This window comes from Gorilla gorilla, chromosome 4, assembly GCF_029281585.2.
Source record: "Gorilla gorilla gorilla isolate KB3781 chromosome 4, NHGRI_mGorGor1-v2.1_pri, whole genome shotgun sequence".
NCBI classification, from domain to species: domain Eukaryota; kingdom Metazoa; phylum Chordata; class Mammalia; order Primates; family Hominidae; genus Gorilla; species Gorilla gorilla.
The window spans coordinates 118005434-118032450 of NC_073228.2; the positions used below are offsets into that span (position 1 = coordinate 118005434).

General features: G+C 35.4%; 1 protein-coding gene across 1 annotated transcript in view; it reads left to right on the top strand.

Moving 5' to 3' along the window:
• The window catches only part of KCNN2 (potassium calcium-activated channel subfamily N member 2), a 394236-nt gene that overhangs the window by 55773 nt on the left and 311446 nt on the right, over positions 1-27017 (top strand). The gene's annotated exons all lie outside the window — the stretch shown is intronic.

Genomic DNA, 27017 nt, shown 5'->3' on the forward strand with positions numbered 1-27017 from the left:
CAGCTTGTCAAAGTTATTCTCCGTCCAGCTTTGTTCCATTGCTGGTGAGGAGCTTCATTCCTTTGGAGGAGGAGAGGTGCTCTGATTTTTAGAGTTTCCGGTTTTTCTGCTCTGTTTTTTCCCCATCTTTGTGGTTTTATCTACCTTTGGTCTTTGATGATGGTGATGTACAGATGGGTTTTTGGTGTGGATGTCCTTTCTGTTTGTTAGTTTTCCTTCTAACAGTGAGGACCCTCAGCTGCAGGTCTGTTGGAGTTTGCTGGAGGTCCACTCCAGACCCTGTTTGCATGGGTATCAGCAGTGGTGGCTGCAGAACAGCAGATATCGGTGAACCGCAAATGCTGCTGCCAGATTGTTGCTTTGGAAGTTTTGTCTCAGAGGAGTACCCGGCCGTTTGAGGTGTCAGTCCGCCCCTACTGGGGGGTGCCTCCCAGTTAGGCTACTCGGGGGTCTGGGACCCACTTGAGGAGGCAGTCTGCCCTTTCTCAGATCTCAGGCTGTGTGCTGGGAGAACCACTACTCTCTTCAAATCTGTCAGACAGGGACATTTAAATCTGCAAAGGATATTGCTGCCTTTTGTTTGTCTGTGCCCTGCCCCAAGAGGTGGAGCCTACAGAGGCAGGCAGGCCTCCTTGAGCTGTGGTTGTCTCCACCCAGTTCGAGCTTCCTGGCCACTTTGTTTACCTGCTGAAGCCTCAGCAATGGCAGGCACCCCTCCCCCAGCCTCGCTGCCACCTTGCAGTTTGATCTCAGACTGCTGTGCTAGCAATGAGTGAGGCTCTGTGGGCATAGGACCCTCTGAGCCAGGTGTGGGATATAATCTCCTGGTGTGCCGTTTGTTAAGCCAGTTGGAAAAGCACAGTATTAGGGTGGGAGCGACCAGATTTTCCAGGTGCCGTCTGTCACCGCTTTCCTTGACTAGGAAAGGGACTTCCCTGCCCCCTTGCACTTCCCGGGTGAGGCGATGCCTTGCCCTGCTTCGGCTCATGCACGGTGTACTGCACCCACTGTCCTGCACCCATTGTCTGGCAATCCCCAGTGAGATGAATCGGGTACCTCAGTTGGAAATGCAGAAATCACCCATCTTCTGTGTCGCTCAGGCTGGGAGCTGTAGACTGGAGCTGTTCCTATTTGGCCATCTTGGCTCCACCCCTGAAGTTGTTTCTTAAGCTGTTTGTTTAGGAATCTTTTGGGCTGAGATAATGGGGTTTTCTAGATGTAGGATCATGTCATCTGCAAACAGGGATAGTTTGACTTCCTGTCTTCCAGTTTGAATGCCCTTTATTTATTTCTCTTGCCTGATTGCCCTGACCGGAGCTTCCAATACTATGTTGAATAGGAGTGGTGAGAAAGGGCATCCTTGTGGCAATTTTCACTGGGATAATGCTTCCAGCTTTTGTCTGTTCAGTATGATGTTGGCTATGGGTTTGTTATATATGGCTGTTATTAATTTGAGGTATATTCCTTTAATGCCTAGTTTATTAAGAATTTTTAACATGAATGGATATTGAATTTTATCAAAAGCCTTTTCTGCATCTATTGAGATCATCATGTGGTTTTTGTCTTTAATTCTTTTATATTACCCTCAAGTCCATTTTGTATAGACTCTGATGCCTACTGCTTTCACTGTTGTCGCCCCTTTATCCAGGGCATTAGGTAGTCTGTTTCTTCTTGCCCTCTCTGGTGTTCCTGATGTGCATCTCCTGGTAATATGGGGAGGAAGGGTGTGTGTCCTATTATACACACAGTTTAGCATGGCTTTGAGACAACCCATATGAAGGTCAAATGTGAAGAGGCATATGAAGTGCTTTACAAAATACTTAACATACATAAGTAGCCAGTAAATGGTTGCTATGGCTGTTGTTAATGAAATGGTTAGAAGACATTCTGCTGCTGATATATTGATGAGAAATTAGGAAATATTTTCTGCCTTTTTTTTAAGTATGCTTCAGATTAGTCATGGGTGTAGAATATTGAGACCAGAAGATGTTTTCATTATTTAACGGGGGTGGGTATCTTCTTTTGAAACTCATGGAATGAACCTGATTGTCAATATGAGTGAATTGGTAATTTCCAATGAATTGTGCTATGTCTTACAAGAAGGATTACAAAAGTATTCAAAAAGTATTACAAAAGTATTACTCTCCTGTGAAATGTAGTATAAGAAATCCAACTTGCAAGTAAGATATATTTAGAACAAATCCATAGTACAAGAATTACCATTAGTCAGGAAATCTATTTTTAATGTGCATTAGGATGAGGACAAATATTAAGGTAAGAAGTACTTGTACCAGGGAGTGTTAAGAGAAATATTAATATATCCTTTAACTGAACTAGGTTTATTTTTACTTTAGCCATAACCAGTTTTGATTTAGCTTTCCATTTTAAAATTAAAGTGAAGTGCTGTAGTCATTCCCATAAAAAATTTAAACTAAATTTACTATATTTTTTTCATGCAGTTGCTAATTTCAATAATCGAGAATATTGGAAACTAATTTTGGACAGCCTGTTGAGGTGACATGTGAGTGGAATGGAATTAGAAATAGCCACCTTGGAAATTTACCAAATTCAAGTTATCCAACAATAATATAATTGTCTCCAAGAAAAGTCAAATACAACACATCCTAAGGAAGGGCCAGAATGTGTCCATTAAAATTGGAATTCTATGACTGGAATTGAGTACCTGAGATTGCAAATGCGGATTTTGGATGTACATGTTTAAATTTAGTAATGTGACGATCCTATAAGTTGTAGAACAACTTAGCTCCCTTTTTTATTAAGCAGTATAGCTAATTCATAATTGTAATTAAATAAATCATCTGATGAAGGCTTTTTATACTAAGATTTATTTGGACCGTTTCTATTACTAATCATAGTTAGCACTTATTGAGTGCTTATATGCCAAGTACTGTTTTAAGTTTTTTGCACATAATAATTAACTTAACGTTCCTAATGATCCTGTAAGGAAGACACTATTGTTTTACAGATGAGAAGAGTAAGGCACAGAAAGTTTAAGTAACAGTAACTTGCCTAAAGCCACATAGCAAGCAAGTGTTAAAGGTCAGATACAAATCCAAGTAGTCTGGCTTCAGGCTCTGTGTTCTTAACCACTGTTATAAATAGTCAATCCCTGAACAAAATGGGTTTGAACTGTGAGGTCTACTTACATGTGGAGTTTTTTCAATAAAAGTTATGCCAAGTGTGCCTGTGCCTCTTGCTTCCCCTTTCACCTCCTCCACCTCCTCTGCCTCTGTCACCCCAGAGACTGAAAGACAGATCCCTCCTCTTCCTCTACCTCTTCAGCCTACTTAACACGAAGACGAGGATGAAGCCTTTGTGACGATGCATTTCCACTTGATGAATAGTAAACGTATTTTCTCTTCCTTATGATTTTCTCTTTTTCAGATTAAAATTTATTTATGATCTTACAGCCACTTTGCAAAAATAGTTGTGAAACAATAAATTGGTTTATTACTTAATATGGGGTGTGAAATTGTAACAAGGCATAACATCCAAGTGACTAAAAGTTCTTTACTTAGTTTATTGATTAGGTTTATTGTGACTTCTACTTCTCTCTGTAAGATATTAACACCATACTGCCTGTTTAGATTTGGTTCTTATCCATGGCTTTATTGGTCTTAATTGTCCTGTATGTTGCAATTCCGAGTTTGCAATTTGGTTAAGTTTTTTTGGAAAAGTTATGATTTTCTTAATAACATTTACTTTTCTCTAGCTTACTTTAGTATAATAATATAATACATGTAACATACAAAATATGTATTATTTTACTGTTTATGGCATTGGTACGCCTTCTAGTCAACAGTAGGCTATTAGTAGTTAAGTTTTGGAGAAGCCAAAAGTTATACATGGGTTTTTAACTGTGTGTGGGTTGGTGTCCCTAACCCCACATTTTTCAAGGGTCAACTGTACTCGTTCTTATTTTTGCCAATGTTTTTTTCTTACTGACTTTGCTAGTTGATAAGAATAAGCTGCCTATATGACTTACCATCTATAAATCCTCATTTTAAAAACATTTCTTCTTATGAAGCTTAATTCGTTTTTTATTTTTTATTTTTAGTAGAAATGGGGTTTCACTGTGTTAGTTAGGATGGTCTCAATCTCCTGACCTCATGATCCACCCTCCTCGGCCTCCCAAAGTGCTGCTTATCAAACTTAATTCTATGATTCAAACACAACACTCTTGCTAATACTCCAAATTCTCTTTCCCCTCTGTCTTTTGCATCTGGCAAAGCCTCACTCCTAATGAGCCCAACTATTTGTTTCTTTGGTATTTACTCCATAACAACCAAGAACAGCTGGACAAAGTTACACAGTAGAGCAAATGTTTCTACTGTGTAGTAGATATCACCAGCCTCAGGCGAGTGTTACATGCTGCCTTGGCAGTATGTCTCTGATCAACTTACTCTCTCATTTAGAGTGGCCTTTGCAAACTCTGGCCAATTGTGTTTTTCAAAAAATGGCCAGAACAATATCCTACTAACTGGTAAAACAATGTGAGTTTGCTGTTTCTTTTATTAGAGTGCTGAGGTCTATGTTACCTTCTTTTGAATATAGACAGGCATGTTACTTAAGAAGTGGCATTCAAGGAAGTCATAAAAGGTGGTACGGTTTTCACCTGGTTCTCTTGGGAGGCTTTCTTCTACAACCCAGGTACCATGCTATAACAAAGCCCAAGCAGCCTCCTGGAAAGCCTCCAGACACACGTAGATGTTTGCTATGGGCTGAATGTTTGCATTTCCTCCAAATTCATATGTTGAAATCCCAACCTGTAATATGATGGTATTAGGGGGGTAGGGCCTTTGGGAGGTGATTAGATCATGAAGGTGGAACCCTGATGAATGAGATCAGTGCCCTTTTAAGAGACATAGGAGCTTCTGCACATTCCATCTCTGTCTGCCCTCCACTATTGGAGGATACAAATAGAAGCTGGCTATCTGTAAACCAGGAATTGGTCCCTCATCAGACAGCGGATCTGCCAGCAGCTTAATCTTAGACTTTCCAGCCTCCAGAATTGTAAGAAATAAATTTCTGTTAAGCCATCTAGTCTATAGTATTTTGCGATAGCAACCCAAACTAAGATGATATTTCATTCAATTGCCTCAGCTGAGATCCTAAACAATAGCCAGTACCACTCTCCAGATATGTGAGAGTGAACTTTCAGATGATTTCAGGCCCTAACCTACTGCCAGCTTTCACATCTTCTCAGCTGAGGTCATAGACATTGTGGAGTAGAAATAAGCCATCCATGATGTGCCATATTCATGTTCTGACACATAGAATTTTAAATAATAGTAAAATGGTTATTATTTTATGCTACCAAGTTTGATTTGTTATACAGGATTAATAATAGTAACTGAAATACCTTCTCTATTGTTTTTTAAACTTCTCTCTCCTCACTTGGAGCATGTAATCTTACCATCAACTTCAGAGCAAATAGAAGTGATCAGATGAGAATGCCTTTTTATTTTCACTAGCAAACATACTAACTTACCTGTATATACTCTCATTCTGTTCTTCTTTTTGTCTGCTATTTTAGAAGAGTAGTTTATCCTACTTAAGGCTAATAATCTCTACTTGTTCTGTGTAACCTGTCCCATCTTGCCAATAAACTAGAAAGAGTTACTATCTCTTCTGTTATATTTTGACCTCTTCCCTTTGAAGTGGACCTGCTCCATTTCAAAAAGTATTGAGGTATAATTGAAGTAGATAAACCCAGATATGAAAATGTACAAATTGATTGGTTTTGACTTATGCATTCGCCTGAGAAACCATCACCACAATCAAGACAGTGAATATTTAACCCCAAAAGTTTCCTAATGCCCATTTGCAGCACATCCCATACTTTTCAAGCAACCAGTGAACTTCTTTCTGTCACTATAGATCAATGTGTAAGTTTTAGAAGTTTATATAAAGGGAATCATGCAGTAGGTACTCTTACCTGGGCTCTTTTATTTAGCATATTGATTTTCAGATTCATTCATGTGATTGCAAGTATCAGTTGCTGTTTACTTTTTATTGCGAGTAGCATGTGAGTAGTATGCCATTGTATAGCTAGTTTCTGATTTATATTCACTTGTTAATGGGCTTTTGTGTTGTTTCTAGTTTTTTTAAATTTTAAATATATGTAGCATTATATATATGTGTGTGTGTATTTAGATATATAATCATATATATGTGGAGATATATATATATATATACACACACACACACACACACACAACATCTAGGTAGTATGATAAATACACACACATATACAAGTCTGGTTATGGGTTTTCTATTTAGTTTCAATAGGATGTTTATCATTCTCTGTGCTAATACCATGTTTTACTTTAATAAGACAAGTTCCCTGTCTTTAATTAAATACTTCAAAATAGAGCTATTTTTGTCTAAAAGACACTACTTTATCTCCTCAATTTATAAATCTCCGGTTGGTTAAGCATTTCTTCCAATGACTAAGCCAACTTTGTCCTTGACAAATCATAAGCCTGTTTCTCAAGGCTAATATTCTTCATGAAGAATAGGCATTAGTTATGTCAGCTTGCTAGTATTAGATTCATTTGCAGTAAATTTTGTTGAGAACAAGCTAAAAATATTTATAGTTTTTATTTATATTTTCTTTCTATTTTATTATATGGTCAGGATATTTTACTGGCTAAGCTCTCCATTCTCAGTGTCAGTGGATTGGCACAATGACATGTTGTGGTCTGTTCTGCAGTGTGTAGCAAAACCATTTCTTGTCCTAACACTTGCTGAAATTATGCCAAATATTTTATCTTAATTATTAATGGTATGTGGCTAGTGGATCCAAGAATTCTGGCCTTCTAGACCACCATTATCTCTCCTCATTCACAAAAAGATTCCCAAGGAAGGTGTTTCTCTATGTATAATATGGTTTGGCTCTGTGTCCCCACCCAAATCTCATGTTGAATTGTGATCCCACGTATTGGAGGTAGGGCCTGGTGGGAGGTGACTGGATCATGGGGACAGATTCTGCTCTTGCTGTTCTAATGATAGTGAGTGAGTTCTCACAAGATCTGGTTGTTTGAAAGTGTGTAGCATTTCCCCCTTTACTCTCTCTCCTTCTCTGTCATGGTAAGATATGCTTGCTTCTCCTTCACCTTCTGCCATGATTTTAAGTTTCCTGAGGCCTTCCAGCCCTGCTTCCTGTACAGCCTGCAGAACTGTGAGTCAATTAAACCTCTTTTCTTCATAAATTACCCAGTCTTAGATAGTTCTTTAGAGTAGTGTTGGAATGGACTAATAAAAGATACAAGGAACAATGTCAATGTCAAATGGGAGCTTCTCATTGTAACCTAGTTCATTTGGCTTGGAAGACAAGGGCAACCCAAAGGCTATTGGAGGGAAGTCTGTAGCTCTATCAGACAAAATTCTAAGACAACATGGAAGAGTAAGAGTCAGAGTGGGAGAGAGTGGTACAGGACATATGAAAAAGAATGCTGAATTTCCCATAAGAAAAAAGACATTCTGGCTGCAAAGGATGAAGCAGAGACAAGTTGGAGAAATAAATAGACATATTCTGGGGATTAGTTCCTGGAACTTTTATCTCCTCTGCAGTTTAGATACAAGACAGGAAGAATGCGAGAGAGCCGTTATCATGTGCTCCATCTTTTAATGTACTGTAACCTCTTGGTTGTAGTATGGCTCAGTATGAGTTTTGGAATCTGACAGGTCAGTTTCATGTACACCTCTTTTGGTGAGAAGTGAGGTAGAAAGAGATGTTGAACAAGGACATAGATGTTTGTTTTTCCCCTATTCTGGAAACAGTTGGGATAAGTTACAGAAGCTTAATATAGATTCCAGGTTACTGATGTATTTAGAGAACTGAGTATTTAATATGTCAGAGAGGAGATAAGGACTGATGAAAATGTTTCAGAGAAGATGGTAATTTTGAGCAGTGTGAAACAGGAATATAATTTAGGCCCCCTTCTTATTAACCAGCACCTTAGTGAATTACTTGAATTATTTCTAGATTGGTTTGATGCACACCTTCCTGCTATTGTAAATGGAAAGATGATTCTTCTTCTTTCCGACTTAGTATGTTATATTGTCACTAGGAATAATCTTAATAGATAATTGATTGTCATTCAATAATTATCAAAAACTGTTGCTAGGAATAACCTCAACAGATAATTGATTGTTACTTAATAATTGTCAAAAATTTTGGCTTGAGCTCAACTGTCCTACTCTGAAAGCATCATTTTTGGCCATATTATTCATTACATAATTAACTTATATGTAACACTCTTACAGAGCAGGTCAAATCATTCTTTTACCTCACAATATATTTTACAACTAAATGATTTTTAAGGATTTGCTAAGAAGCTGTTGTGCATAAATAAGATCCTATATGGGTTTTATTGAGATTTTATTAAGGCAATAGTGGCATAATGTTAATGACTAGTAAAATTTTTTCATAAAATTACTTTGGTTATGCTTTGTGGTGGGGAATACTGAACATCATTTAATCTATGTGCTGGAATAGACCAGAACTTTTTTCAAAGGAAAAGCTTTACCCTATCTGCAGATACCTATGCATCACACCTCCACATGAAGTTGGGGCCGCCATGTTTTCCTGCACACAGTAGACACATTTTCCTAGGAGGATGACAACAATATCCAACTTTCCATATGTTGAAAGTTGAAAATTATGGCTCGTCTCTCAATTGATAGCCTTAAATATTTGTACTCAGTTTCAGAGAATACAAATTTAAAATCTCTCAATTTTTTTCCGAAAACCTAGTCATTTACCTATGTTTGTATCTCCTTTTAAGCTTTATATATCTTTCAATGCCCTAAACTACATTCTCGAATTCAGTCAGACCTTTAGAAACCAGCTTACCTGGACTACATCATTGTTCCCTTTTTAAGAAATCCACCAAAAACCAACACATTTCTCCATTATCTCAAGCTATGCTTTTCCTCAGAATTAATTCTTTTTTATCATATAGGTATTGTGAGTGTTTTTCACTTTTGGCTTCAGTCTGAGAGGCTCAAAATTATATTTGTTAGCCAGCTTTAACAATTGAATAGGACTTGTGGTCTGACTTTTGAATACTGATCCTGACTCTCTATCTTTCCATTCTGATGTTCCACTGTTTTCTAATTTTTCATTTTTAAAATTTAATATTCTTATATTGTATGCATCAATGACCATGTCTAAAAGTACCAAAGGAAAAGCCATTTTTAGGAAGGAAGTATGCATTCTAGTAGCTTTGTCTTCAGCTTGGAGGCCACATTAGATATTAAAAAATAATAACAACATAAAAGAAAACCTTTGCAGTTCTCTTAAATATGACACATACCTCATAGGTAACATGCCTTCTGAGTTGGAGGAGAAGCACTCAAAATAGTTGATACTTCAGTTGTTTCTCATTGCGTAGCAAAATATCAATATTGTTCCTTTGACTAAAACATTTTAGAAAATCAGTGGAGAAATTTAATGAGTTTTACTAATTATTCAATTAATATTTCTTTTCAAAACAGCACTCCATTTCTCCTTCACCTCTCCTGCTCCTTGGGAGCAGAACACAGACCCACAGTATATGTTTAAGACTTATCGCTCTCCTTATAGCATGTATGGGCATACACTAGTCCCTCATTAAGGACTTTCCTCTCTAAACTTTGAACTTATTTAAAATTGTGGAATTCCAGAGCCTTGCTTTTCTTATATGGTTTTTTTTTTTTTGATAACTGTGCTCTCTCCACCTTCATATTTTTCCCTTGATGCCTAACCCTAATTTTGAATGAATACCCTGAGGGCTACTCACTAATGATTTTTCATGCTAACTATAAATGTGCTCTTTGACCTGTGGAATGTCATTTTATGGCTGCTTTACCATGTCTTTGTGACTTTGCACTCATGTAGCCTGAAAGTGAACTAAATTGTGTGTGTGAGGAAGGTGTGAACTTATCAGTATAATTATCCCAATTTTCAGGGTGTATAGTATGGAGCCCTCTTGTTGTGATAAAGCAGTGAAGATGAAAACGATGGAATGTGCTCTGGGTTTTAGGAACTCAGGAAACTTTATTGATCCTATAATGCTTCCAAGCTTGACCAAGGGAAGGGAAGTTTCTACAAAGCTATTGAAGATAAGCCTTTGGAGATGACCATATATGGTTTCTCCAGTTGATTCTCAATTTCGTACAACCCTCACTTTCATCCCAACCTACCAGTTTACACCACAAAGTGAACTACCAGCACCACTTGTTAATTCAACAAATATTTATTTGGTGCTTATTATGGGCAAAGTATCATGCAAAGCACTTAATAAATATTAACAAAGAAGGTAGGAAGATTGGTTCCATTTCTAGGGTTTTTACCTTATTTTTTGAAATTCTAAGAATTATACTATTACCTGTTAAGCCAACATCTCCATCCATTCCAGCCTTCTCATCCCTCACCAACTTACCAACTTACGTATTTTCTCACCTCTATTTTAGCTATCACTGGGATGTTCACAAGTTCTTAACAATTAGAGAATGACATTGTCTTTCTGGAAATTAGAAAAAATTTACTGTGTGTGGGAGAGTTATACTGCATCATGGAAGCTTTCAAGTGGGAAAATATAAGGAGATAACACATATTTAGTTATATATATATATTATAGTTTATATAACATATATATCCCATATATTATAATATATAATATATATTATGTTGTTTTGATTTGCATTTCTCTGATGATCAGTGATGCTGAGCACCTTTTCATATGCCTGTTTGACACTTGTATGTCTTTTGAGAAATGTCTATTCAGATTTTTTGCCCGTATTTTAATCAAATTATTAGATTTTTTTCTGTAGAGTTGAGTTCTTTATATATTCTGGTTATTAATACCTTGTCAGATGGGTAGTTTGCAAATATTTTATCTTATTCTGTGGGTTGTCTCTTCATTTTGTTGATTGTTTCCTTTGATATGCAGAAGCTTTTTAACTTGATATGATCCCATTTGTCCATTTCTGCTTTGGTTGCCAGTGCTTGTGGGGTATTACTCCAGAAATCTTTGCCCAGACCAATATCCTGGAGATTTTCCTCAATATTTTCTTTCAGGAGTTTTGTAGTTTGAGGTCTTAGATGTACATCTTTAATTCATTTTTATTTAATTTTTGTATATGGCAAGAGATAGGGGCCTAGTTTCTTCTGCATAAGAATATCAAGTTTTCCCAGTGCTATTTATTGAAGAAACTGTCTTTTCCCCAACGTATGTTGTTGGCACCTTTGTAAAAAATGAGTTCACGGTAGGTGTATGAATTTGTTTCAGGGTTCTCTATTCGGTTCCATTGATCTATGTGTCTGTTTTTATGACAGTGCCATGCTGTTTTGTTTACTGTAGCTCTGTAGTATAATTTGAAGTCAGGTAATGTGATTTCTCTGGTTTTGTTCTTTTTTGTTCAGGATAGCTTTGGCTATTCTGGTGGGGTTTTTTTTGTTTTTGTTTTGTGTGTGTGTGCGTGTGTGTGTGTGTGTGTGTGATTCCCCATACAAATTGTAGAGTTGTTTTTTCTATTCCTGTGAAGAATGTCATTGGTATTTTGATAGAGATTACATTGAATCTGTAGATTACTTTGGGTAGTAGGAGCATTTTAACAATATTGATTCTTCCAATTCATGAACATAGAATATCTTTCCATTTTTTGGTGTCCTCTTTGATTTTTTTCATCAATGTTTTGTATTTTTCATTGTATAAATCCTTTAGTTCTTTTGTTAATTCCTACATATTTAATTTTATTTGTGGCTATTGTAACATTTGATGTTATAGAATATTTTTACTATATTATTTTTATTTTTCATCAATCATCATGTCTAAAAGTAACAAAGCAGAAAATGTCTAATAAAATCATTAGTGATACTAGCACTGAGATGGCAGATTCACTAAAAATTTAGTTATAAAATAATGTTTTTTATTTTAATTTTTACTTTTTTTTGCACTCAACCTCCAAGCATGCTTTTTATTTTAACTTTTCTGAAATGTCACCATGACAAAGTATGATAATGAAAGAGCCTTTACATGTCTAATTTTCACAAATAAATTCTAAATGAGTATGTTTCCCCCAAAGTACCTTTTTAGTTAAATATTTCTTACAGTGCAAACATTATTCTCAAACTCTTCAAGTGGCTCAAAATTATTTCAGTTGAAGTAAAACAATCAAAAACAAAATGAATTTAGAAAACCCAAGGACAGATGGCAAATTTTGTCCCCCAGTATAACCAACTGGGTAGCTGTCATGGCTTCATAAGATACATGAACCCTGCTGGAGACAGTGATATCTTAGAAAACAATGCAGAAAGTGTTTCTGAAGAATTGCCTCCCATAGTAAGTTTGCTTTCTGACTAAGCAGTGACACAAACAGACCTACTGCAGATGGATAATGGTTGCCTTATAGAGTTTGGCATTAGTCTAGACAAGAACATTTAGAGTAGATTATGGAAACTGACCTGCCCATTGTCTCATTTTATGTTTGGAAACCCTAAGTTTTCTTGTATTTCTTACTTCACTTCTGAACTGACCTTTGCCTGAAATGGAAGATCCTCTATCATGCAAGACTGGAAGAATTTATTCTGTGTTGCATGTCCTTTGATGTATATTTCAAAGATTTCAGCTATATCCAGTCGTGCTGCGTTTGCTCAGGTGCAATGAAAAACCTCTGTGTTTGGCAAAGCCTTGTAGGTGAATTTGTATATTTCCCTTCTCGATAAAACAGGATGTCATGAAATTTAATTCCTGATTAATTCCAAAAGGCCTGCTTCCTCAGGTATGGATTAAAATATATTCTATCCTTGGGATAATTTTGGCTGCCCCAGCAGCTGCCAAATATAAATTAAATGAACTGGATTTTCTGTCCAAGAGAAGGCAGGAAATAGGAAATTATCATTTGAGCCCTTAGTATATGTGAAACCAAAGCTGCCCCCAATGGGCTGTGTGAGTTGTGCTGTGTCCTCACTTCAGGAAATAACTAAAATCCTCAAGAAATAATTAAAATCCTTAGTCCCTCCAACACTGCATCGCTTTTAATCACTGATACTATTTATTTGCTGGGCTGTTTTCTTTTTATTCTCAGCATGTTATGACAGTTTGGGCTTGTTTAGCAAGACGTAGTTATAAGCTGTGGTTTCAGAAATGTTTTTCTAAAAAGATTAGAATGATTAATACTGTAATGTTAACAATTGCTATCTCTTTAGGCTAGGATTATGAGGAATTCTTAGATTTGATATTATTCTCACACATAAAATGTTATAACTTGCCACGTATATGTATTACAAAGTTTCTTCCTAAGGATTGGCATCTGTTGCTGCCAATAACTATATATAAAGACTTTGAATTTCTGCAACGTTAAGTTGTGCTCTTTCTAGGCATAGATAAATTTGTTTCCGCCCTTTAAAATAATGTACTCATAAATTTCTGAATAGACTCTTGTGCATCAGGTGTACATGTCAAAGGTGAATAACATTTATAATCACATATGGTGGGATCTGCATCACTTCGAAAGGACGAAACTTTTGTGGATATACTCAAAGAGAAAGGCCTGATAGTATTATTTTTATGCTGAAGATCCTGAAAAAAACAGGTATAGTTCTGTAGGTGAAATAATTTCTGAAATTCTGATAGTGACTGAAGGAGGGAGATATAATGTATAGGCACACTCAAGGACACATTTTACAGGGAGAAAATAGACACTTTGCACAAAAATTCAGGTAATAAATGACCAAAAATGAAATTAAATCTATGAAATATTGTAATTCTTTTGTGACTTAATGTAGCCCATAAACTAGTTGCAATTGCAGTTTAGTTGACTTGCTGTATAATTGACCATATTGCCAAAGTTATTGTAAAAAATGAAAAGAATTTGATATTCATAATGTTCTACGTCAATTCTGAAATGACTTGCAAGCTTTATCTCCTGAAAACAGTAAATTTCAAAGGCAATTGCTATACAGTTATTTCTTAGGTTAATATAGTATTCACATACATATTTCTTATTGGAGATAATTACATTTCATGTGTAATTGTTTTCTTTTTTGTTGTTGCCTGATAATTTCTCAAATCACTTTTCTTTGCTACTGTAGACCAGTGTTTCTTGACCTCAGCACTGATGACATTTTCAGCTGGATAATTCTTTGTTGTTGGGCCTGTCATGTGTGATGCAGAATCTTTAGCAGCATCCATGTTCCTTAACCACACGATGCCAGTGCACCCTTTCCCAAGTGTGGCAACCAAAAATGTCTTCAAACTTTGCCAAATGTCCCCTGGAGGGAAAATTGATCCTGGTTGAGAATCACCGCAGACAAAGCTATAACAACGCTTATAATCATAAGGTTTTTTTGGTATTTCATCCTTAGTTCTTTGTTTTTGGGGAAAATAATCTGTTATTCATGTCAAAGACAGTGATATATTAAGGCTGCTTTTCCCAGGGTTCAAAAGACTTTGGCTCTGTAAGGCTGAACATCTAAGTTTATAAAACATTTTATTCATGGGCTAGAGTTGCTCAAATACTTTACATTCTAATATCATTAAGAAAACATCACAAGAATGACTGAGAGGAATGGAGTTGTTTTTGATGATGCATTAATAAGGAATGCTATTATCATTATTACTAGAAGCCATTAGTCACTAGTCATGACTTTCATGCAGATATAAAATAAACACATGTCAAAGGTGTTCTTCTACATTTATTAATGAGGGTACCAGTAAGATGTTAAACTAATCCAAAGAGCATTTGAGAAGCTAGGTATTCATAAGCAATTTAATAAAGGGATATTAGATACAGAACTGGTTAATGTTTTATGAGGGCGATGAATAATAACTTTTGGAGATTTATTTTTTCACCAAACAAATATTATTTGCATCTCTACAAGATAAAAATATGTAAGTTAATATAGAACTTTACTTAGTCTCTCTCTCTCTCTCTCTCCAGTGTGCAACCTCTTCTTTACTTCCTTTTTCTTTTTAAAGGAGGAACAGATTTTTTTTTAAACCATAACTCTCTTCTCATCTCTGAAAAACTCATAGAGTAAATGGTCTACAATCACTTCATTCATTTTCCACACCCTAAAGTCAGGCATCCAACATTTTCGAATTATTAAATATAAGATATCAAGTGTTGGATAATAACAGCAACATTGCTAATATGCTGGTTTTTTTTTTTTTTTTTTGAGACGGAGTCTCGCTCTGTCGCCCGGGCTGGAGTGCAGTGGCGCGATCTCGGCTCACTGCAAGCTCCGCCTCCCGGGATCACGCCGTTTTCCTGCCTCAGCATCCCGAGTAGCTGGGACTACAGGAGCCCGCCACCGCGCCCGGCTAATGTTTTGTATTTTTAGTAGAGACGGGGTTTCACCGTGTTAGCCAGGATGGTCTCGATCTCCTGACCTCGTGATCCACCCGCCTTGGCCTCCCAAAGTGCTGGGATTACAGGCGTGAGCCACGGCACCCAGCTAATATGCTGTTTTGTATGTATGTCACACATCACAAGTAAATTTATATGTATTCTATATATCCATATATATATATATATTTTCCATTAGCCTTGGGGGACTTGTGAAATTATTTCATACAATTGTTGGTGACCTAAGGTAAAATTTGCTAAGTTAATTATGAAATACACCATACAAAACATTAACATAGTTCCTGAAACATAGATATTTAATAAATATATTAACAATAATAATAATTACAGCATTTTTATAGAGTACTTTAATTAAAATTGTGCTAACTGTGAAAATCTAGAATAACTTTGAAAGTTAAAGTATGAGGTAATTAATCAAGGCATTGCAATCCTAGTATTCTGTTTTAAATTTAATTTAAAACATTATCTTCTCAGTTAAGGAAAAGAGGAAAGACAAGAAAAGCAAACAAACAATTTTGATCAATTAGACATCGGATTAAATCAAATAAAAATAAAAATAGATTTGAGGTCTTTGTAAAACAGCATATGTTAAGACCCAAATTCAGAAACCTGTGTTAAGCCTGTCTTAAGCTTTGAGTGCCTTGTAATTTTAACATATGACATTGTTTTTAATTTAGTCGTGAAAGACAATGAACGTCTTCTTAAATGTGATATCTTTTTGTATTCTTCCTGTTCACTTCCTATTCCTTTCCACCAAGGAAGAAAATGAAGATAATAAAACATGCTGAGATAAATCAGTAAAATGTTTTTTACATTTTCATCAGTAATTAAATAAGAAATGTATAGACTTCCTCCTGCATGTGTATTCTGACTTCTATAAAGGCTCAGCTTTTCCCATAACTTAAAAAATATAATAAATAAATGGAAGGTGGCCAAATGAGAGTTCCATAAACTGTTTGCCATCTGGCAGTTCCTTTCCACTTTGATCTGATTTACTTCATCTGGTGGTAGAATGTGTCCATCTGAAGATAAATTCACACACAGCTCAGCTATGTAATTATATTACATTTCAGGAAAAACTGTATGTGGTCAAGCTTGTTAAAGATAGTCAGTTTCTATGGAAGTACACACATTTTCAAAGCTGTTGGAAGATTATCAGAAACTGTAGGTGACAAATTCCAGATAGAATTACCCATTCCCTCTCCAAAGCCTGATCTCTGTTTATTTCCCTTGCAATAGGAACCTCTACAATGCATAATTTTCCCACTTCAATTCATTTAGCCTTTTAGTGGGGCTCCTCTTCATTTTATGTAACACTATTCTTTTGATATTTTTAAGTGCTTCTGTTTAACAGTTCCAAGAATAAAGCAGTTAATTTCCCATTGCATTTTATCTCACTCTAAAATTAAGGTTAGTCATCGAGTTAGGGTTTCATTTGTCATTTTGCTAAGGAGGCCGGATCATGTGAATGTATTCAGTTTAAATTGCACTTTGATGTCTGGGTTGACATATTTTCTCAGTTAAGACCAGAAATACCTGGCAAGTAAATTAGCTTTCCTGTGACCTTCAGTCTTTTCTTAATCTGTTTGTAGTTTAAGAGGGAATATGAATATGGTCTAGCCCCTGGAGACTTTGAATGCAAAGACATTAGCATCTGTAGCCTTTTTGAGATCCCTCCAAGACAGAATTCATTTGGTGGAACATAAACTTGGGGAACTGTATTAGTTACCCATTGCTATGTGACAAATTGGGCCCAAACTCATCAGTTTAAAAACAAGTATTTATTTATTATCTCACAGTTCTTGATGGTCAGCAATACGGATATGGCTTAACTAAATGGTTCCAGCTCAGATTCTCTCCCAACGTTTTAGTTAAGCTGTAGGCTGGAGCTGCAGTCATCTCAAGGCTTACTGAGCTACAAAATTTATTTGTAAGCTCACTCAAGTGATTGTTGTCACGCCTCTGTTCATGCTGGCTTTGGCTGGAGGCTTCAGTTCCTTTCCACATGTGCTTCTCTGTAGGGCTGATCACAACCTGGGAGCTTGCTTTCCCCAGAGTGATATAAGAGAAAGAAAGGAGAGAACAAGAGTATGTCCAAGACAGAAGCCATGTTCTTTATAACCTAATATCAGAAGGGGCATGGCATCACTTCTGCCTTATGATATTGGTCACACAGAGTAACCCTTATTCAATATAGAAGGGGACTACACAAGGGCTGTTTCACTCGGCATCAGAGGTATTTCAGCTCTCATTTATTAGAGGCCTACCAAGTGTTTCAGTGAGAAAGTACCTCCACCTTTCCTCCTCATTGTGCTTTCAATCAAAGGTTATTATCTCCATTTAGAAAGTAGAGGCACAGAGAGGGTCAAGAACAAGCCTAAGGTCACTGAGCCAGTCAGTAGGTAAAGAGCCCATGCTCCTTTCATTATATACTCTCCTTTCCTTATCTTGGGAAACTTCCCTGTCTACTTTTAGACAGTGTTTGGACTTCTGAAAGAAAATGTCAAACTTTTTTTTTTCTAAAGCTTTCTTTGGTTTATTTTTACCTCTCCAGGCACAATCATCATTCCCACAGCAACACTAGCCACCCATTTCCTCACAGTAGAGCGTTTAAAACCTTAAAATAAGACTCAGCCATATAGTAGTTTTTAAATTTTTCGTCTTAATTAAACACATTTTTGAAATTAAATACCACATTCTCACACCGTGATAGAGATTATGCAAAGAATAGAAAGTATGGATATTATCTTCAAGAAGCTTAAAATATTTAGAGAAATAAAACACAAGAAACATTTACAGCCATTCATCTTTATTTTATTAATCCTATTTTTTCCCCCTTTGCTTCAACCTATTAAATGTATTTTTAAAGAAAATTGAACATGACTTCTATAGGTCAAGGGATATTGGACATATGTCTTTTCCCTGAAGCACGAGGGTGGGTGCACTCTGTGGACAAATATAACAAGACAAAACGGATTATAAGTTAAATGTTCAATAATGAGTGGTAAGACAGTTTGAGTTGACAAATTCTTCATACTTGGGCTATGGTTCCTACCTCCAAAATCCATATAGACATTTTTTTTTTCTTTGAATCTCAATTTGAGCTCGTGATCTTCTCTACCCAGAACTTCAGTCACTACTACCGAGTCTCATTTTGTACACAACAGAAATTACTGTATTTAAGACTTGTTTTATACCCTTATTGTCACAATTACAGTTAGCAATACATTTCAGACAATATTTATAACCCTAACAATTATATTCTTCCTTAAATTTCTTGCCTCTATGTTTATAGTTAACACTATAAAAGTGCTGAATTTTGAGGGCTTTGCTTTTAATCAAATTCTTGTGTTATTTTAATAATAATTTTAAAAGAAAAATATAAGAATTCTAATCTTTCAAATAAAAGCCATTCTATGCAAAAATACTTTTTATTATCTATTATTATATTAATGTCAAAGAATAATTTGGCTATATATACATATATATGTATGTAGATACTGGCATACCTTGTTTAATTGCCACTTGCTTTATGAGCTTTGTAGATACTGCAACTGAGGGTTTGTGACAATTCTGTGTCAAACCACCCAAACCCCTAATACAATACAGACTATAGCCATCACTGCAAAAAGTTCCCTCAGCCCCCTTCCTAGTCAACTTTCTCACAAACTCCTCAGAGACAACCACTGATCTGATTTTGTCTTACTATTTCTGCCTGTTCTAGAACTTCATATCTAATGGGTCATACAATTATCTACTCTTTTGTATAATGCTTCTTTCATTCAGCGTAATGTTTTTAAGATTCAGACATATGTTGTTACATGTATGAGTAGTTGGTTCTTTTTTATTCTTAAGTAGTATTTCATCATGTATATTTACGTTTATCTAATTTCTTATTAAGAGCTACCTTGGCTGTTTCCATTTTGGTTTTTGTGAATAAAGTTGTTATGAATACTCTCATGCAAGTATTTTTGTGGACACGTGCTTTCTTTTCTCTTAAGTACCTAGTACTGAAATTGCTTGGTCATAGGGTAGATGTAGGTTTAGTTTTCCAGAAAATGCCAGCCATTTCTCCAAAGTGGTTGCATCATTTTTATGAGAGTTCAAGTGACCTACTTTCTTGCCAGTGTTTGTTCTCGTGAGTCTTTAATTTTAGCCATTCTGTTTTGTATGTGTAGTATCACCTTGTGGTTTTAATGTGCATTTCACTGATGGATAAATATATTGAATAGTTTTTAATGTGCTTATTGGCAATGCATATGTCTTACTTTGTGAAGTGTTTTTAAATACTTTGCTGTTTTTTTTGGATTGGTTATATTCTCATTACTGAATTATGAGTTCTTTTACAATCTGGACAGCAGATATTTGTCTGTTAATTTCTCCTTGTATTGAATATGTGTGTATTCATTTTCCTAATGATATATTTTTTAGTCAAAGTTTTAAATTTTAATAAAGTCTAATTTATCAATTTTTTTATTTTGTGATTGTTGTTTTCTGTTTCCTGTGTTGCAAAGGTACTCTTTTATGTTTGCTTCTAAATATTTTTATAATTTTGGCTCTTATGTTTAGATCTATGTCCATGTCAAATTAATTTTTGTGGGCAGGGTGTGGTGTCTCACGCCTGTAATCCCAGCACTTTGGGAGGCTGAGGTGGGCAGATCACCTGAGGTCAGGAGTTCGAGACCAGCCTGGCCATGGTGAAACCCTGACTCTACTAAAAATACAAAAATTAGCCCAGCGTTGTGGCGCATGCCTGTAGTCCCAACTACTAGGGAGGCCAAGGCAGGAGGGTCACTTGAACCCGGGAGGTGGAGATTGCAGTGAGCAGAGATCAAACCACTGCACTTCAGTCTGAGCAACAGAGGGAGAAGCTGTGTCAAAAAAAAATTAATTTTTGTGTATGTAAGGTGTGGGTTAGATTTGATATTTTTTAAAATATGGATATCCATTTATTTCAGGACTCTTTACTGAAAACTCTTTTCTTCCTCCATTAAATTACTTTGGATTCATTGCAGAAACTCAAATGACTTTAGAATTATGAGTCTACTTCTGAGTTCTCTACTTTGTTTCATTGATCTAGTTGTTGATCCTGCCTGTTGATATGTCTTTATTACTCTAGCTTTATAGTAAGCCTGAAAATCAGGTAGTGTAAGTCCTTGAACCTTGTTTATCTTTTAAAATGTGGATATGAGATGTATTTTTTTCATATGTCCATATAAAATTCAGAATCATGTCTTCAGTTTCACAAAAATAACTGAAAATTATCGTGGGGATTTCATTGACTTTATAGAGAGGTAATTACATCTTAACAATATTGAGCCTTCCAACCACTAACATTATATATTTTTTCATGTATTTATGGTTACTTGAATTTCTTTCAGCCATATTTGGTGGTTTTTAGTATAGAGGATTTTTGTGATCTCTCCTAAACCTATTTCTAAATATTGTATGTGTTTTTGCACAATTGTAAGTAGAACTATTTTTCTAATTTCATATTCCAACTGTTAGCTGCAAATATGTAACAATACAACTTATTTTCCTATATTAGCCTTGTATCTTCCAAATTTGCTAAATTCATCAATTGGTTTCTAGTTTTTATATTCTATAGATTTTTCTACGTGAACAATTATATCATTTGCATATAGTGATAGTTTTACTTCTTTATTTCTGTTTGCTATGCATTTCGTTATTTTTTTCTTATTTTATTGCAATGGCTACAATTTCAGCACAATGTTGAATAGAAGTTTTGAGAGTGAATATCATTACCTTTTTTCACAACATAGGGGAAAGCATTAATATGTCATCATTAAATAAAATGTTAGCTGTAGATTTTTTATAGATGTCTTAATCAGATTGAGGAGAGGAACTTACTTTCAGTTCCTGGCTTGTCGAGAGGATTTTATTTTTAATCATGAACAGATGCTGAATTTGGTAAAATATTTTTATTCATCTATTGAAATGATCATGAAGCTTTTATTCTTTATAATCTTAATAAAGTGAATCACATTGATTTATTTTTAAGTGTTACATCCATCTGGCATTTCTGGAATAAACCTCACTTGGCATGAAATCTTATCATTTTTATGTATGCTAATATCTTAAAGACTTTTTCTTCCTAAGTTCATGACTGTCATTGGTCCATAGTTTTCTTTTTGGAATAAATTTGTCATTTTTTAATATTGGGATTATGCTGCCTTCATAAACTGTTTGGAAATTTTTCCCACTTTCCTGTTTTATGAGAATATGTGTAAGATTATTGTTGTTACTTTTAAAAATATTTGAGAAAATTCTTTAGTATAACTATCTTAGCATAGAGTTTATTCTGTGGAAAAGTTTTAAACTCTGAATTCAATTTCTTGATAGATATACAAATAGATTCTCTGCTTCATCTTTTGTCACTGTTAGTAAGTTGTATATTTGAAGAATCTGTCCATTTCATGTAAGTGTTGAATTTGCAGTGTAAAATTATTCATAATATACTCTTATTATCTAGTTATTTTCTGTAGGATCTGTAGTTATATAAGTCCTTTCAGTTCTGATGTTGGTAATTGCTGTACTCTCCTTTTTTTTTTCTTTTTAACTTGATCAGACTAGTTAGGGATTCAGAATTTTGTTGATCTTTTCCAATAACCAACCTTTAGGGTTTTTAAGCTTTTTCTGTTTGCTTGTTTTCTGTTTTATTATTTTTTCTGATTTTTGCTGTTTTCTGCTTTCTATCTATTTTGAATTTGCTTTGCTCATCTTTTTATAGGTTCTAAAGGTGGAAAATCAGGACATTGAGTTTAATAATTAAATCCTAGAAAATTAAAATAAAATGCTGAAAGATATATGCCTTGATAATGCAAGAGTTAGAATGTGAACATAGGTCTAATAAGCTTTTAGTCCAATGTTGTTTGCACTGAATCATATTGCCCACTTCCTCTTCCTTATTCTTTTCTACAGCATTTTAAGTTACTTAGATGTTTAAGTTTGTTCCAAGTACTGTGAAAGGCAAAGAGCACAGTTTACTAATTACAAAGGACTCAGTATCATAGTGTTCTCAGAACATGCCTAGCTGATAAATCAGTGCTGCAAGTGATTAGGACTGCCCTACAGCACTGGAAATGCTTTGACTGGTGGGGAATTCTAAAGTGATTCTATAACTTAAAATCTAAAAATATTATCAGATTGGCAGCAATGTTGATAAATTCCTGGCAGTGTTGGGGAAATAAAGTGACTTAAATCAAAATATCATAAAAAGATATGTAGAAAGAAAAATGGAGCTAAAAGATGTTGAGATTGCAAATTCTGCAGTAATTAACAAGCATTATGCCATCTCTTCATAATTATTCAGAAAAGTTTGTCATGCTTATTATGAGTTATACTTTATAATTATAGGATGGCCTTTTGCTATGACATTTTCATCAAATTTGCCTGTGGCTTTAGTGTTAAGAATGCTGGATTATATTTAAAAATATATGCTGATATTTTAAAGATTAAGTCAGAATAACAAACTAGTGAGGTTATAGTGATTCTTTTTTATTTTAGGATTAAATGAGATAAACGATGCAAAATGCTTACCACTCTCCTGCCACAATGTAGGCACTCAAGGAATGTTAGTTAATTGCCCCCTTTCGCTTACCATGTAAACAATATTTCTGAGGTTTCAGATTATCCCTAATACAACTCCTTTTGAACTTAGTTTTATAATAGGTACAATATCACTAAGTACAAGTGTATTCTGTTTTTGTAACATGTCTGTGTATCATTTAAAGCATAATCATTTTAGCTCTCTTGTTTACAACAAATAAGTTTTAATTATAAGTAGCCATAAATCTACACAATTCTAGCAAGGCTGTTTTTGGTGTTTAAATGAAGTGCTGCAATGTAAGCCTTTATTTCAGGTTTTAGAAAAATTCTTGGTTGTTGATGAATAGTAGAGCTTTTAACCCTTATGAGAAAGTTGCAATGTCCTCTAGGTGATTCTGAAGTTAAAAAAGGTTAAAAGAAAAGAGAGAAAAAGTGTAGAACTAGGAATAAGTAGAACTCAGTTCAAGGCCTGCTCTGCCATTATCTAGATGTATATGTTTTACTGCAAATTATTTTACCTTTCCTGTATTTCCTCTTGCAAAATCAATTTAAGCATAATTATCAGATCTAAGAATATACCCATCCTTACATGTCAGTGTCATTATAGACCACATGAAAATCTTGAAACGTAAGATAGTAATGAGACAGCCAGATGGGAGGGGTTCCCTGGAGAAACTCCAACCAGCCTGCCCACTGAGGCGGAGCCTCAGGAAGTTCATGACATTTGCAGCAGGGAGGAGCCCGGCCTCTCCTTTTCCTGTGTGGAACGTGGGATTCAAATGGCTGGCAGGAAGCGCTCTAGCAGGGGACTCTGGCCTTGCGGAGCATCCCTGTTTTCCCTATCTTTTTCCTTCTCACCCAATAAAACCCTGCTATACTCACCCTTTAAACCATCTGCGAGCCTAAATTTCCATGGCCGTGGGACGGACAAGAACCCCGTCTTTAGCTGAACTAAGGAAAATTCCTGTAACAGTAATTGATACGTAGAGAAATGAAAGTTGCATTTTATCTGCCAACAAAATTTGCATGATTGCTCAGAATTCAAGGAATTTGACTAATGACAAGGAGGAGCTTTGTCATTAGGACCATCTTAAGAAATGCTCATCAGCTGGTTTGGTTAAAACGTTGGTTGGATCTGGTTGAACACTATTGTTTTGGAAACAGGCTGAAATATAATGATCATTGGATTGAAGAGACAGTGGGAATTTTGGTTTGTGTGTGATAGTTTAGATGATCTCTGCAGCTGAGACCTTAATTTTTAAAGCAGAATATGTGTACTCTGATTTATGTTGTTCATTTCTCTGCATCTTTCATGTTTCATGTTATTGATTATTCAGTTCCTGGCAAATGTAAGTTTCTTTCCTCTTTCCTTTGAGGAATTGTGAAATGTGTGCAATCTTAAATGTTATTTCTCAGTGGAAAATTACACTTTATTTCTGTGACCAGTATACTAAATAAGTACATATTTGTAACATTTTTTGGCTCAGAATTTGGTGTCATTAGATAGTCCTGTTAATTTGGGTATAGTATGGCAATCCCCGTAAATCTAGATGTAAAATTGTTGAATCATATTTGAAAGTACTTGGGTATTTTCTTATATTAGCTCATCAAAAATTGGAATAAAAAGCTGGGAAAAGGTCCCAAAACCCAGAGTAACTGATAGAAAAATGAGGTGCCATTTTCTGGTCAATTTGTGGAAGTAAGGTATTAAATAAATCATTGATATTCCACACATATCAGAGGCTGAATAAAACAGAACTAATAAATTAATTAATAAGGCTGAGCTCAAAAACAAAAGAATGAAATAATCCCAAATACAAGAATTAATTCAAAGTGAGGAAGGTGCCTATGTGCTGAAGTTAGGAGTTTACAAGGATAATCATATTGGTCTTAACTCTTACTATAAACTTTATGATAACAGTTTTGACAGCATAAGTGAAATGGACCATTTATTTGGAAATTATACTTGATAAAAATGGACTTAAGAAGAAATAAGCAATAACTTCCAAAGATTAGTAATCAGTTACCATTTTAGCTCCTTGATCATGACACCAGGCTCAGGTGGTATTAAAGAAGATGTTAAATACCCTTCAAAGGAGAGAGGATACATATTTTGTATAAACTGTTAGAAAGAAGATAAAGCTACCCAGCCATTTTTATAAGGCCAATGTAACCTTAACACCAACTTTGATGGAATACAGAGATAAAAATCACTAGATAATCTCTCTATGAACATGGTAAAGAAGTCATAAATATAATGTTGGTACATCCACCCCATAAATGGTTCAAATTAAATATATTATCATTAATTAAGGTTTACTTTAGAAACGTAAGAGTGATATAACATTAGAAAAATCTATTAATTTGGTCAGTTTTTAATATTCATAGTTATTAATTTTATCCTAAATGACTGGTTAAGTATTCTAGGTGAGAGACAGATTTGTTATTTGTTACCTTATATTAAATAAGTGCATTGCACCACCCCTACCCCACTTTTGCTGCAGGCCTTACTCCTGGGATGACACAGTTAAAACTAGACGGAAAAAATCTCCTACATGAGTAAACTGACACACTATAGGCAAGAGGTGGAAAACAATAGATGTTCTCCTTTTATTGGTGGGAGAGAGATAATCATCCCTTTTCCTTCCTGAAAGGAGAGAAAAATATTTTTACTCATTTGATGGAAAGTATCCTAGATTCCTGGCCTAACCTTTTGAAATATAAATATCTTTCCAAGGGCTATTAATATGTAAATAGATGGTATCTCTGCCTTTTTTTTTTTTTTTTTGAGATGAAGTCTTACTCTGTCACCTAGGCTGGAATGCAGTGGTGCAATCTCGGCTCACAGCAAGCTCTGCCTCCCGGGTTCAAGGGATTCTCCTGCCTCAGCCTCCCGAGTAGCTGGGACTACAGGCACCCACCACTGCACCTGGCTAATTTTTTTATATTTTTAGGGGAGATGGGTTTTCACCATGTTAGCCAGAATGGTCTCAATCTTCTGACCTCATGATCCACCCGCCTCGGCCTCCCAAAGTGCTAGGTTGACAGGCATGAGCCACCATGCCCGGCCCCCTTTTTTTTCTTTTTTTTTTTTTTTTTTGAGATGGAGTTTGCTCTTGTTGCCCAGGCTGGAGTGCAGTGGCACAATCTCGGCTCACTGCAACCTCCGCCTCCTGGGTTCAAGCAAGTCTCCTGCCTCAGCCTCCCCAGTAGCTGGGATTACAGGTACTCACCACCACACCCAGCTAATTTTGTATTTTTAGTAGAGATGGGGTTTCTCCATGTTGGTCAGGCTGGTCTTGAACTCCCGACCTCAGGTAGTCCACCCACCTCTGCCTCCCAAAGTGCTGGGATTACAGGCGTGAGCCACTGAGCCCGGCCGTCTCTGGCTTTTAAGACCCAGAGATATCTTCAAGTTTTGGACTTCATACCATTTGAAATGTAAATACTTCAGGAGATAGCACTCCAACCTTCCTGGCACTTTAGGGGTTTAACCTAGCTACCTAATCCTGGCTGTAACTATTTGGGCCTCTTGAGGAGGTAAGAGAAATTTTATTACTCTTTCAGATCAAAACAATTCACTAGACACCTAGAGAGATGGCCACACATTCATTTCTCATTGCATAGTTCCAAGGGCAGTGAAGACAGATATTATCTTTATAATATATATATTTCTGTGTCTCAGAAAGCTAGGGCATTGATAATAAGCCAGTATGAAAATATTAATAGAAGTCTTAGGCAATGCAAAAAAGATAAAAATTATGAAAATACGTAAGATATTTTTTAAAAAGAGGCAAACCTGCTATCATCAGGAGTCTAAACAAAGTGTACAGAACATTCCGAGTTCATACAAACAAATTGTTAAGACTAATAAAAAAAATTCAGCAAGCTTTTTGAATGCAAGATTCATATATAAAACTTGGCAGAATTCTTATGCAATAACTAATTAAAAATGAAATGGTAAGATAAAATCTTTTTCATAATAGTGCCAAAACGATAAATTGGGGAAAAAATGTATAGAAATTGTACAAGTTCATCATGTTGAAAATTATTATATGAAAAAATAT